Below are 12,542 nucleotides of genomic sequence, written 5' to 3'. Positions count from 1 at the left end.
GGTTACAGTTACATGAGCACCTCCTCCCCTAAATTGTAAAGTTCGTTTTTCGATATAGGGTCTTGTACATCTCATTGTTGCAATGGGTCAATCTCTATCGCTATTTAAACAATTTGTTTTTTCCTTTCCCCTCCACAAATTATACCAACATCAAATATAGTAAAAACAGGAGTTACTCCATAGAGGAGGGACATATAAAACAATAATAAAATCACATGGTACCTTATAAATACATTAGAAACAATAGCAAGGAAGAAAAAACACTTGTGTTCCTATTTTGGGGTTCATTTCTCTTAACATCATCTTATCTGACCTTTTCTGCTTGTCACAGACATATATTAGTTACTGCAAATTAGGGAAACCATGGGACCTATGTTTCTTTGGGCCTGGCTTACTCCACTTAATATAATTTTTTCCAAGTCTTTCCATTTCCTAACAAATCGGGCGATGCCATTCTTTCTGATGGAGGCATAGAATTCCATTGTGTATATATACCACATTTTCTTGATCCATTCATCTACTGAGGGGCATCTGGATTGGTTCCATATCTTAGCTATGGTAAATAATGCTGCAATAAACATAGTTGTGCTGGTAGCTTTAGTATGGTCTTGTTTGTGATCATTTGGATAAATGCCCAAAAGTGGGATTGCTGGGTCATAGGGGAGCTCTATGTGAAGTCTTTTGAGGAACCTCCATACTACTTTCCAAAGTGGTTGAACAAGTTTACACTCCCACCAACAATGCAGTAGGATTCCCTTATGGCCACATTCTTTCCATATGCTTGAACTTTTTTGAGCAACAACATCAGACATTCTTAATTTCTCCAATTACCACATGTCTATCTGCTATCTAGACTCCGTGAAAGGGTGTCTCAAGACTTCCTGAACCATGAATGTTTCTTGTTTTCAGTTCCACACAGTATCTCAGTTTCAACACAATAGATCCTTTTTCAATATTGGACCTTGCTATTGCTCTCTGGGATAAATGAATGACAAAATGCCTTACTACACCAAGGCTGGCTTCCACACTAGATCATCAGTGACTCTCAAATTCTCCCACTGGCTTTAAGGTCATGGAAGGTATGGACTTATCTTGCAATTAGAATTGATAGTTTGTCACCAGGACCATCTGTTTTATCTTCCTTTTCCTTTGCTGTTAAGTTGGGGATAGGCTTAGAACTGTTTGCTGGTGTTTCTGTAAGGGTTTCTCCTGTTCCGCTGCATTTTTAAAGATTCCCAATGTTCTTCTCTTCAGAATATAGTCTCTTCTGTGTTATCTGAGACTTCTCATTCATGGGATGAAAACAATGGGTGCTTCTACTGTGCCATGTTGCCTCATCTCTAATATTTAATGTTTTTAATTTCCATGTTATTTCATGAATGTCTACTTTGTTACATTATATCTTTTCTCTTTGTGTCTCATTAATTTTCCCACCTACAGTGTATCTGTTCTTTTCTTTCTATAAATATATATTACCTGATCTGTATGTACAACTTATTTTGTGCTTATAAATATAATGAATATCACTTATTCCATATTAAGTAGAACAAGAGTAGCAAACAAAATTACTTTTGAACTAATTTACTGTTAGCCTGGTAGCTATAGTATAAGAGCTGTTAGACATGAGAAAAAATAGGAAGCTGTGGCTTATACTAATAACAATAATACTGACCCACTTAGCCTCTGGATATAGTAAAACAGGTAGAAACATAAGTGCCTAGTATTATGGGATAACTGCAATGAAGTGTTTTGTTCCTTAGACCTGATAACAAGAAAATGGGGTGAGACACTTGATGACTCAGTGCCTAATACAGATAGTATTTTTTTTAAATCATTGGTGAAGATGCAGAGTTTTTAATTTTCACTTTTATACCATGAAACTTTAAAAACCAGAGTTTTTTTTTTTGAGTTTGAAGCTCTGGATAAAATAAGGTGTTAATATTATCCTACTTTAATTTTTATTTCATATATAACAGAGTAGCATTTCCTAAAGCAAAAAAGGATTACTACATTAAATTTATAACACCTTGCAAATATAATAAATGTTTTTGCTGCAGAGCTTTAATACAAAAGAGTCTGACTGTAGTGTAATATGGGACATTACAGATTCTCTTTCCACCTTGTACTATGGAACTACAGATAATAAATATTGAAATCATTCTTGGCGGACAGATAAAAGCGTACACATGAACCAGTAATTGTTGGAGTCTGAAGATCGTGAGTTTTATTTGGTATTAATTGCTGAAATGTGAGGGCCTCTAGCTAGACATCAAACTTATGTCATGTCCTGACAATTTATGAAACTATGATTTTGATACAAAATTCTGATTTTATTGTTAAGAGTAGGAATTACTTCTGTTTTTATGTTGTTATTTCTTCTGTGCTATTTTGAATCTACTTTCTCAGGCTCTAGCACACCCCTCCCTCTGCAATTAAAGTTCTAGACTGTAAGATGATCATATTCTTAAGAAAGTAATCAGAAAAATAATTCAATATGAAAACATTCTTATGCATACTATTGTTTTCATGAACTAAAATATTTAAAAATAATTATTTGTGTTCCTTAAATTCCTTGACATGCTGATACAAAACTATTGCCTATCTTAGTCTGAGTATATTGAGACTGGGGAATTTATATAGAATAGAAATGTAAGTTGGGTGCTAGTGGCTCATGCATATAATCCTAACTACTCAAGAGGCTGAGATCTGAGGATTGTGGTTCAAGGAAACTCCGTGAGATATACCAAAAAGCTGTATTAGAGCTGTGGCTCACTAGCCTTGTAAGCTAGTGCGAGCACTAACCTTTCATACAAAAGGTCAGGGATAGCACCTAGGACCTACATTCAAGCCTCAGGGCAGACAGACAGAGACAGACACACACACATGATTTAGGTTTTTAAAAAATGGTTCTAGACATTGGGACTTCCTGAATAGTTTACTGTTAAATAGAAAAGTCATTTCTTGAGATTAAATTGAGAGGAACTTTCTGGTTGCCTTTGCTGGGTAGGCATAAAAAAAGAATTGGGAGATAGGAAAAATAGAGAATAGAGAAAATAAAGAAAAGAATGACTCAATCCTCTTAAAAATAGTTTCCTGCTAATATTTTTATAATAATGTACACATAAGATAAAAATAAGTCAAGTTTAATTTTCTTGTCTCTTATATCTACTGTGACTTTAGAAATAGAAAGCATGATCTTTTTTATGTTTTTTGCTTCTCTGTTTTGTATTACTTACAGTGACTAATACACTCAGTGGCAATAAAAAGCTTGAACAAATTTAGAAATATCTTAAATATAGAAGAATACTTTGTAATTGACATAATTTCCCCAGGTGTTTTGCTGCTTAATAGAGAGAGGAAGAGATGTATATTCAAAATTCCTAGCAGAATACTGGTAGCTGCTTCAATCATTGGGGGAATTTTACTCATTTTTACACCTGGAGTTCTATAAAGCAGTAGTTCCCTAGCTAATTGAAATAAAATAATATTAAAATTGCTAGAGGTAAACTGTCCAAATTGCATATTTAGTTGGTGAAACATACCAGCAGCATTTGAGAGTTTCTTTCTATTTTAATTTTGTATCCATAGTAAAAAGAAGTACCAGATATCAAGATAGCAAGAATAGTAGATAACTATTAACAATTTCTTTGCTTCAGTCTTACCTTAGAAAATATATAGAAATTGATAAGCATTCTGCACTTATTTTTGTTATGAGCACAAAAATCTAAGAAAACACAATAGAAAATCATCTTTAATATTGACTTTTATGAATGTAAGCCTCTATTTGTAAAAATGGTTTGTAATAGACAAGTTAGTTATTTTCCACAGAGAACAGGACTTATAAATAATCTTTTGTTGCCAGTATAATTCAATGGTATCATTAAAAGTTCCATCTAGAAAATACTGGCTTAGTAGTTTATACACTTTTATAAGAATGGTTGCCCATTACAAGAGAGAGGTACAAGGTTGAGTTGATGAAGTAGAAGTGTGTTTATGTGTGTGTGTGTGTGTGTGTGTGTGTGTGTGTGTGTGTGTATACATGTATGACAGAGAGAGAAGAGCGGATGAAAGAGAAATATCAACAAATTAGAAGGCTGTTCTTAAAAAGTGAAAAGTATAAAATGCACAAAAGGAAATAAACCATATTTTTACATCAGTTACTGATTTTTCTTAATTCAATTGTTATATTGAAGCTTGGAAATTGGCTATGTTTATAATTATCACATTAATTTTAAATGGATCTGATAGTTGTCTCCAAAGAAGATTTTTTGCATGTTCTCTTACTCATTTTAAGATGATCTCCTATTTGTTTGGTATTATAATATAGTATTATCATTATTTATTATACCAATATTCTCCTCAATTTGTGACTCATTGATTTAAATGGGATTATTCTGGTATAATTGGGCCTTATCCCCACACAAATACTATGCAACCTCTATTGTTCTGTTATTATCCATCCATCCATATGAACATATATACATATATATTATACACATATATGTGTGTGCATACATGTGTATGTATGTATATCAACCTGGCTGTTTATTCAGCAGATTTTGAGATTCATTCATGACATATATATCAGTTTAAAAAAAATCTTATCCACTTATGTGAACTTGGATACAACATTCCTTGTCTACCTTTTTAGCTCCACTCTCATCAGGTTTACAAAGTTTTGCCATTCGCTGGAGGGAGAGCATTTTAAGAGAAAAAACAAGTAATGCATTGCAAATCCTTCATTTTAAATACCCACCCATTTTTTGCATCTTAGACAATTATAATAAAATAAATTTGATTTTAAGTGTTGGGGAGATTAGAAGAGAAGTTTGAAACTCTTAAAAGTTGCATCAGTTTTAGTTTAATTTTGATTGATCTTCTACGAAAGTGTTTAAAATTTTCTCTGATGCATAACTTCATTTGGAAAATTCAGGACGCACACCATGAGTCTAAATGGATTTGCTACTTTGTTTTCTGACAACAGTTTGACTATTTTTTCTTTTATTAATATATATTTTTCTTTTAAAGATACTGTACAGAGGGGTTACAATTACATGAGCAAGGTAACGAGTCCATTTCCTATTGTGCATTGTTACACCCTCCTTTATATTTCAGTTTGACTATTTTTAACTGATATGTTATTGTCATCATTTTTACCTTTGTGAGTAGTTTTATTTTGCCAGAAACCAAAAAGTAAGGCCCTTTCACATTCTATATTTATGCATGGTACAGTGCAGATAATTTTTTTTTACCCTCTATTCTTCATACTAATTCAGGACATTTAAACTTCTTGAACTCGTGTGTGTGTGTGTGTATGTGTGTGTGTGTGTGTGGTGAGCATGCACACTTGCTGGTACTTGAGCGTGAATTCAGGGCCTGGGTGCCATCACTTAGCTTTTTTCTGTTCAAGGCTAGCACTGTACCACTTGAGACACTGTTTCACATCCAATTTTTTTGGTGATTAATTGGAGTTAAGCCTCAAAGACTTTCCTAAGAGGTAGGAGAATGAAGAAGAGGACAGATAGCAAGGAGGAAAGAACAGAAGAGATATAAAAGAAAATGCAACTTTTTTTTTAAATTGTGAAAATACTGTACAGAGGGGTTACAATTACATGGGCAAGATAATGAGTACATTTCTTACCAAGCATTGTAGCCTCCTCCTTTGTTTCCCCTTCCCATCCCTTCCCATCCTCCCCTCGCCCCCCGACCCAATGCTTCCCACCCCCAACCTCATCAAAGTTGTAAAGTTCATTTTCGGCATAACGACTTGTACATCTCATTGTGAAAATGCAACTTTTAATTAGAGGAAATAAAGCCTGCCCTGCCTGTCTTCCTTCCTTCCTTACCTCCTTCCCTTCTTCCCTCTCTCCCTTCCTTTCCTTCCTTTTCCTTCCTTCCTTCCTTCCTTCCTTCCTTCCTTCCTTCCTTCCTTCCTTCTTCCCTTCCTTCCTTCCTTCCTTCTTTCTTTTTCTCTCTCATTTCTTTTCTTTTCGTCCTTCTTTTCAGGAATATGAAAGATGTAAAACAATTACTTCTTGTTTTTTTTTCAGGAATATGAAAGATGTAAAACAATTGTTTCTTGTTTTTTTTTGGGGGGGGGGGGTCCGGTCGTGGGGCCTGAACTCAGAGCCTGGGCGCTGTCCCTCAGCTGTTCAGCTCAAGGCTAGCGCTCTACCACTTGAGCCACAGCACCACTTCCGGCTTTTTTTCTTTTTGCTTATGTGGTGCTGGGGAATCGAACCTAGGGCCTCAGGTGTGCAAGGCAAGCGCTCTACCACTGAGCCACCTTCCCAGCCCACCAATTGCTTCTTAACATGGAAATCTTTATATTTTCCTTTTAAAAGTACAACACATATTACACTTTTCTACAATACTTATAGTTGCAAATTGTAATGGGCCTCAGATTTTAGATTAAAGAACATACATATTAACTGTAAGTTTGCACTATGTCATTTTACATGGCAGTTGGCTATAACATTTTATTCTATGACATATTGAAATTTTATGGAAAACTTTTGCTCATTTTACTGGGTCTTTTATTTAGAGATGCTTGAGTGAAAACATTGGGTCTTGCTGAGATCTAGCTGTACTCAGATATTTTAAAAGATTCTCACAAATATTTATGAGAATTGCCCAAGTGACTATATACTTATTTGGTATCAGCATGTTCTTTTAAAAATATTTTAATTGTCCAAATTTACAAGGTTCAGTATGACAATCTAACATATGCAGTGTGAAATAATGGAAATGGTTAACATTCTATGTCCTTAATCACCTAAAAAGTTTTATGGTTAATGTGTGATTCATAACTGCTTGTTTGCAAGACTATATGGTTCTGTTTCCTGTGAATATCTTCCAACTTTTTAAAAGAGTTAAGTGTGTGAGCACCCTGAGCAGAGCTGGTTGGCAGTTCTGTGTGGAGTGTGTATAAGAACTCACAGCCATTTCTTAACTAGCTATGAAAGGAAGAATGTCCAATTTTGCTTCAGAACATCAGAAAATATTCCAGAAGATCAAAGTAGATCACTTTAAGAGAAAGAGATCAAAGGAAGCAATTAAACAAGAGACAATGTGAAGAAAGCATGAGGGCACATCTGAAAGAAAGGCATGACGAGGAGAGGACAGATGCCGATGTAAAGACTTGGGAAGAGTAATGGATGGAAAGATCTCTGGAAGGCATGTGCGCTCGCTCCACTGCTGGGGAGAGGAGGGATGGTGGACACTTCAAGACAAATGGCAAGGAGAAATAGATTGAACATAACAACTGTGCTCAGCACATGGTTCTCTTCTTGTGCTCTTTTTGCAGGCTCCCAGGCTTTTATATTACCATGTGCAGAGAATTGGTTTATTCACTCCTTGGGATGATTGCTCATTTCATATAAACATTCCCTTAGTGGTTTAAACATTTCTGGAAACAATTACATTTCTTAGAAGTAACTCTGTGCTTTCCAGTCACGATGCTGTGAAAAAAATGTTGCTAGCCTTAAAAGTAAGACATTATTTTCTGATACTGTGAAGGATCCTTAGAATCCTCATGAAGAAATTGCTCTCAATGACTTAAGGAAACTTCTACATGTATGCATCTACTTATCTGTCTAAATATATTCATATATATGATTATAAGTGCTCAAATTCAGATACAGGTAACTCACACAACCTGGCTTGTTCTGCTCTTCTTAAACTATGTTTTAGTATCCTGAACTAGGAAAAAAAATTGAGAAAAATATTCTGCTCTGTTCAAGTACAACAGGTTTGTAGGATCCTCTTCAAGCAAACCCATTTTAAATCTCCATTTCCTAAAGTCAATAGAAAAATCCACCACTCTAAATCCACTACATACTATCACTTTAAATTTTCATCTTACGAGTACAGTTAAGTTTAAAATTTTAATCCTCTATTCATTGACGATGCAAATTATTTGCCAGCATTTGGAAGTCAAACAGGGTGAGAGAGGAGAGCCTTTACATATTCCAGGTTTAATATCTGAGCACCAGATGGAAATAATTTTACAATGAAAGAAAGAAATCTGTTAGGTTATTTTGGAGATCTGCTCAGTTCAGCAGCACGTCACTGGCTTTGGAGGCCAGTTTCTCAGAGGACTTATTTGAATTGCAGATACTGAAGTGATGTACTGATTTAACCCAGAAAATGCTGAATTTTAGAATTATTTAACTTTTAATTTATCTTTTGAAAAGCACCCATCCTGTTTTATATGCTTTAAACAAAGATTTTTTTAAACAGATAATCATAAAGGGAAAGAGTACTTTTTATGTAAAACTGAAAAAATAAAGTTTCACTATTAGTTTCTACTATTGATATTTACAGCAATAATTAATTAATTAATTAGTTGCACCAAGGGGTTACCATTCAATAAATCAGTTTATAAGTACAATATGTTTTGATCAATATGACCTCTTACATCATGTAAAATTATTTCTATCTATGTTTGTCATGAAAACTTTTTAGCTAGGACAGTTGATGACATTTAATATTGAAGGATTAGAATAGATTAATAATTAAATTACATGAATGAGCTTGTGGGTCTTTCAAGGGTGATTTTAAGCAAATTGGAACAGAAACAAATGTCAGTGAAACGTGCTTGCTGAATAATGGATGGCTGAGCTGTAACAATGAAAAATTGGGATCTTGTGGGATTCTAAGCAATAAATCTCAGAGGGTACCTCTTTCATATTCATACCTGTGTTTTCTGGCAAAATAAGTGTCAAAATTTGTAACTGTAAGACAGAAAAATTATGCATTACACGGTGAATTATGGATTTTGGATGAAGTCCAATTCAAATACTTTCATAAGAACTTGACATGATAAACAAAACACACTGCTTTTCCAAACTGCAGTTGGTTAAAAATAACAAAAGCAAATGCTGCTATTATAGTAGTGGATCAGAAGGTCAATCCACCCTATTCCTATTGCTAGATTTTTGTCCCATGAGAAATTATGAGAGACTTATTAGAAATGATTGCCATTCATGTACAGTCTGCTGAGAGATTAAAGCAAGCCAGGATTGAATGAACAGGAAGCAGGAAGTGATCACATACTTGTTTACATCTTTGGCATTGGCAGATTAGGGAAAGTCTGTCTTCCTCGTGGAGCTCGGAGTGGTATGCTTCCTTCAACACTCTGATATAGTTCCATGCTTTCAGGAAAGAGATGGAAAGAAAACAAGGTGAAATGGAAAAGCAAGGAGGAGCAGAGGAAGTGAGGAGAGGCAACACTTATGGTGAATAAAACTTCCTTTGACTTTTTCTTTTTTCTTTTTCTTTCCTTTTTGGTGGGTGTGGAGCTTGAACTCACAGCCTGGGCACTGTCCCTTATTTCTTTCATTCAAACTTAGTAATCTACCACTTTGAACCATAGGTCCACCTCTGGTTTTCTGAGTGGTTCATTGGAGATGAAACTTTCCTGCCATAGCTGGCTTTGAACCATTTTCCTAGGATCTCAGCCTCCTGAAAAACTAGGGTTATAGATGTGAGCTACCAGTGCTCAGCTTTTTCTTTTAACTCTTCTAAATGTTGAGTTGCTGGTTTCTGGTATGAGGACAATACTTATCTATATAAAGATTCGTATGTATGTTTTTATAGTTTTCAATTCTAATGCAAGCCGTTTCACAGGCTGTCCTGTAATTCTCTTCATTAATCATGTTTACATTTCTTGAACTCATGAAAAAATTGTGTCTTTTTTAAAGCACAGCATGTTTGTAGGATTCTTCACAAAGCAAGCTCATTTCAGATATTCTCCTGCTGTCTTCTTCAGAGTCCGAGCTCCAAAATAGTCACCCTTCCTCTGTATTATTAAATCAAGGAGATCATCTGAAATTACCCACAAAATATATTCATAGATCTAGGATTATTTCTGAGTTTTTGTGTGTGTGTGTGTGTGTGCTGGTCCTAGAACTTGAACTCAGGGCCTCAGTGCTATCTCTGAGTTTCTTTGGTTCAAGGCCAGCACTCTACCACTTGAGCTTTATGGCTTCTAATTTTTTCTGAGTAGTTTATTGGAGATAAAAGTCTGTGGACTTTCCTTCATGGGCTGGCTTTGAACCACAATCCTCTGATCTCAGCCTCCTGAGTAGCTAGGATTACAGGCGTGAGCCACTGACGCCCAACTGATTCTGAACATTTTAAAGGGTTAAAAGGAGTGATTATACAGATTTTACTTGTATACCACACACTGTGTTTTATTAAACAAGGAGCATTAACATTCTCTAGAAATTTGTAGTTGCTCTGAAGAGGTAAAAACTGCCAAGGTAGATGCAAGATGGCCCACGAGTCAAGAAAAATGTGTTCAAATCCCATATCTCCAATGAACTGTGTAAGGTGATCATGTCTGTATTGTAGCTCAGTTGTTCTATTCCATAAAATAAAGAAGTTATTCTTGATTATCTGTAAGGTCTCTTCAATCTCTGGAAAATGTCTGCTTCCCCCCCACCCCCAGAAACTGATAGAGCATTTGTTCTTCAGTGTTTGAAGAGCATGTAGTTAATGTCTGGCTGAGGACTGTGACAACTTAGTGTCTGCTTCTACCTTCCATTTGTTCCATATCTCTTTCCTGTAGATTGTAGAGATCTGAGACCTACAATCTTAACAATTGGAAACATCAATTGGAGGAGTCAATTTGATTTGTCGATTGACCTGATCATTGAACATAGTCATTCTGGAATCATGGAGACATTACTGAGAAGATTGTAGAAAAGCCAGGTATTGGGGACCACGGGAGATGTGAGGAGCTGGGTTCATTGTGGCGAGGATGTTTTTAAAAACAACCGTTTCTTCTTGTGTGTCTAGCTTCTAGCTTCTTGATCTTCATACTGTAAAATCAACTTTTGATTCTGATTTTACATAAAAGCAAAAGTATCTCTTCTTTATAGCACACATTTTTATTTCAATAAAATACAAATGAATACAACCTTTCTGCACTAAATCATAGAATTAAGGAATTTTAGGGATGAAATACATAGCACTGTATTGTCAATCTTTTCCAATTTCCTACTTAGACATGGTTACCGTTCAGTAAAATGGAGATTAAACTCAGAACTCACTAAAAATGGTATTTTCCCAGGTTTGGTTTTTGGTTGATAATTTTGGACTTTGGGCATTTGTTCTGTGAGCCTGGGAAGGCTATTTAGCTGCATTTTATTAATTTACTATGATTTAGGTAATATTGAGACACAATTTACATATAAATTCTCTCATAATGTAGACACAATTTACATATAAATTCTCTCATAATGTATCATAATAGAATTTTACATGTATTATTGTCTAATTTAGAATATTTCCATCACTTCGTTAAACTTTAAAAGTCAACAAAATCAAATTTGTATATTTGAACAAAATCAAGAGCCTTAACAAGAAAACCCAGGCCTATTAATTGTTTTCTTCTTCTCCTTTATCTTCTAGGTACTGGAAACAACTTCCTGTCGTCTCTGTTCATTTTATATAAATGGAGTTGTGCAATAATCGCTTCTTTATATCTGACTTCATCTACTTCTCATAAACTTTTCAAAGTCAAGTCATACATTGCATCACGTATTCATATTACTGTACATTTATTTTCATTGTGGAATAGAATTCCATTGGGTGGATATATTGCACACGATCCATTTATCAGGTGATAGATATTGGGATGATTTTCACTCTCCTGTTTCTTGTGAGCCACTTGAAGTTTTAGGCATAATAAATTGCTCCATGTTAGTCATTTTGGAATCACAATAGACAAGGACTGAGATTGCTGCATAATCTAAATTTATATAGCATTATATCAGATTGATAAAACTTTTCAAGTAGAATGACCTAGGAAATGTTCTCTGATCTATTTTTTTTAAGGGTAAGAATTTTTTAAACACTGATGTTAATTTTTCTTTAAGTGTGTATAACCAGTGAAGATCTATAAATCTGGAATTTTGCTTTTTTGGGCTAAATTGTTAGTATAATCTTTTTACTTGTTGTATAGCCACTGTTTTCTTTTCCTTTTAAAACAGGCTGTTTGTTCATCTCACCATTATCTAATCTGTCAGAATACAATTTTTCATGTCATTTCCTTATGGTCTTTTAAAAATGTTTGCAAATAAGGCAGGTAGATTTTTTTTGTCCAGTTTTGATTTTTAATAATTTGATCTTCTCCTTTCCTCTTGGCCAATTTAAGTAAAGATTTATTGATTTGATTCAAATAAATTTGATTCTGTTGATTTTTAATGTTTAGCAATACATTTTACTTTCACATTTCATTCTCTAAAATGAAATATTTCTGAAAATATATAGAGCATTGTGTTCTTATCATTGTACTTTTTCTTCCCTTTTTCTTTCTCAAAACAAATGTGAGAATGAAAAGGTTTTTATTCCAGTGACCTAACAAGAAATGTACATTTGTCTCATCTAGAAGGACTCTCTAATGGACATTGTGAAGCATGTCTAATACCTCATTCATGTAATAGAGTTTCGTTGCTTTTCAGGTCACATGGGCTATACTATTGTTATTTACTGCGGAGTGTTATGTCCTCTAATTTTCCACAAAAAGAGGTATC

General features: G+C 34.5%; 1 long non-coding RNA gene across 1 annotated transcript; it reads left to right on the top strand.

Moving 5' to 3' along the window:
- Nucleotides 1-9,087: 9,087 nt before the first annotated feature.
- LOC138831736 (uncharacterized) lies at nt 9,088-12,107 on the top strand. Its single transcript, XR_011373439.1, has 3 exons — nt 9,088-9,239; nt 10,574-10,716; nt 11,419-12,107. It is a non-coding gene; the product is annotated as an uncharacterized lncRNA (long non-coding RNA).
- The last annotated feature ends 435 nt before the right edge of the window (nt 12,108-12,542 follow it).

The sequence above is a fragment of the Dipodomys merriami genome, unplaced genomic scaffold, assembly GCF_024711535.1.
Source record: "Dipodomys merriami isolate MVZ:Mamm:240054 unplaced genomic scaffold, mDipMer1.0.p SCAF_2, whole genome shotgun sequence".
Taxonomy (NCBI): Eukaryota; Metazoa; Chordata; class Mammalia; order Rodentia; family Heteromyidae; genus Dipodomys; species Dipodomys merriami.
The sequence above is the reverse complement of the archived record's forward strand: the minus strand, read 5'-3'. Positions and strand labels throughout refer to the sequence as shown.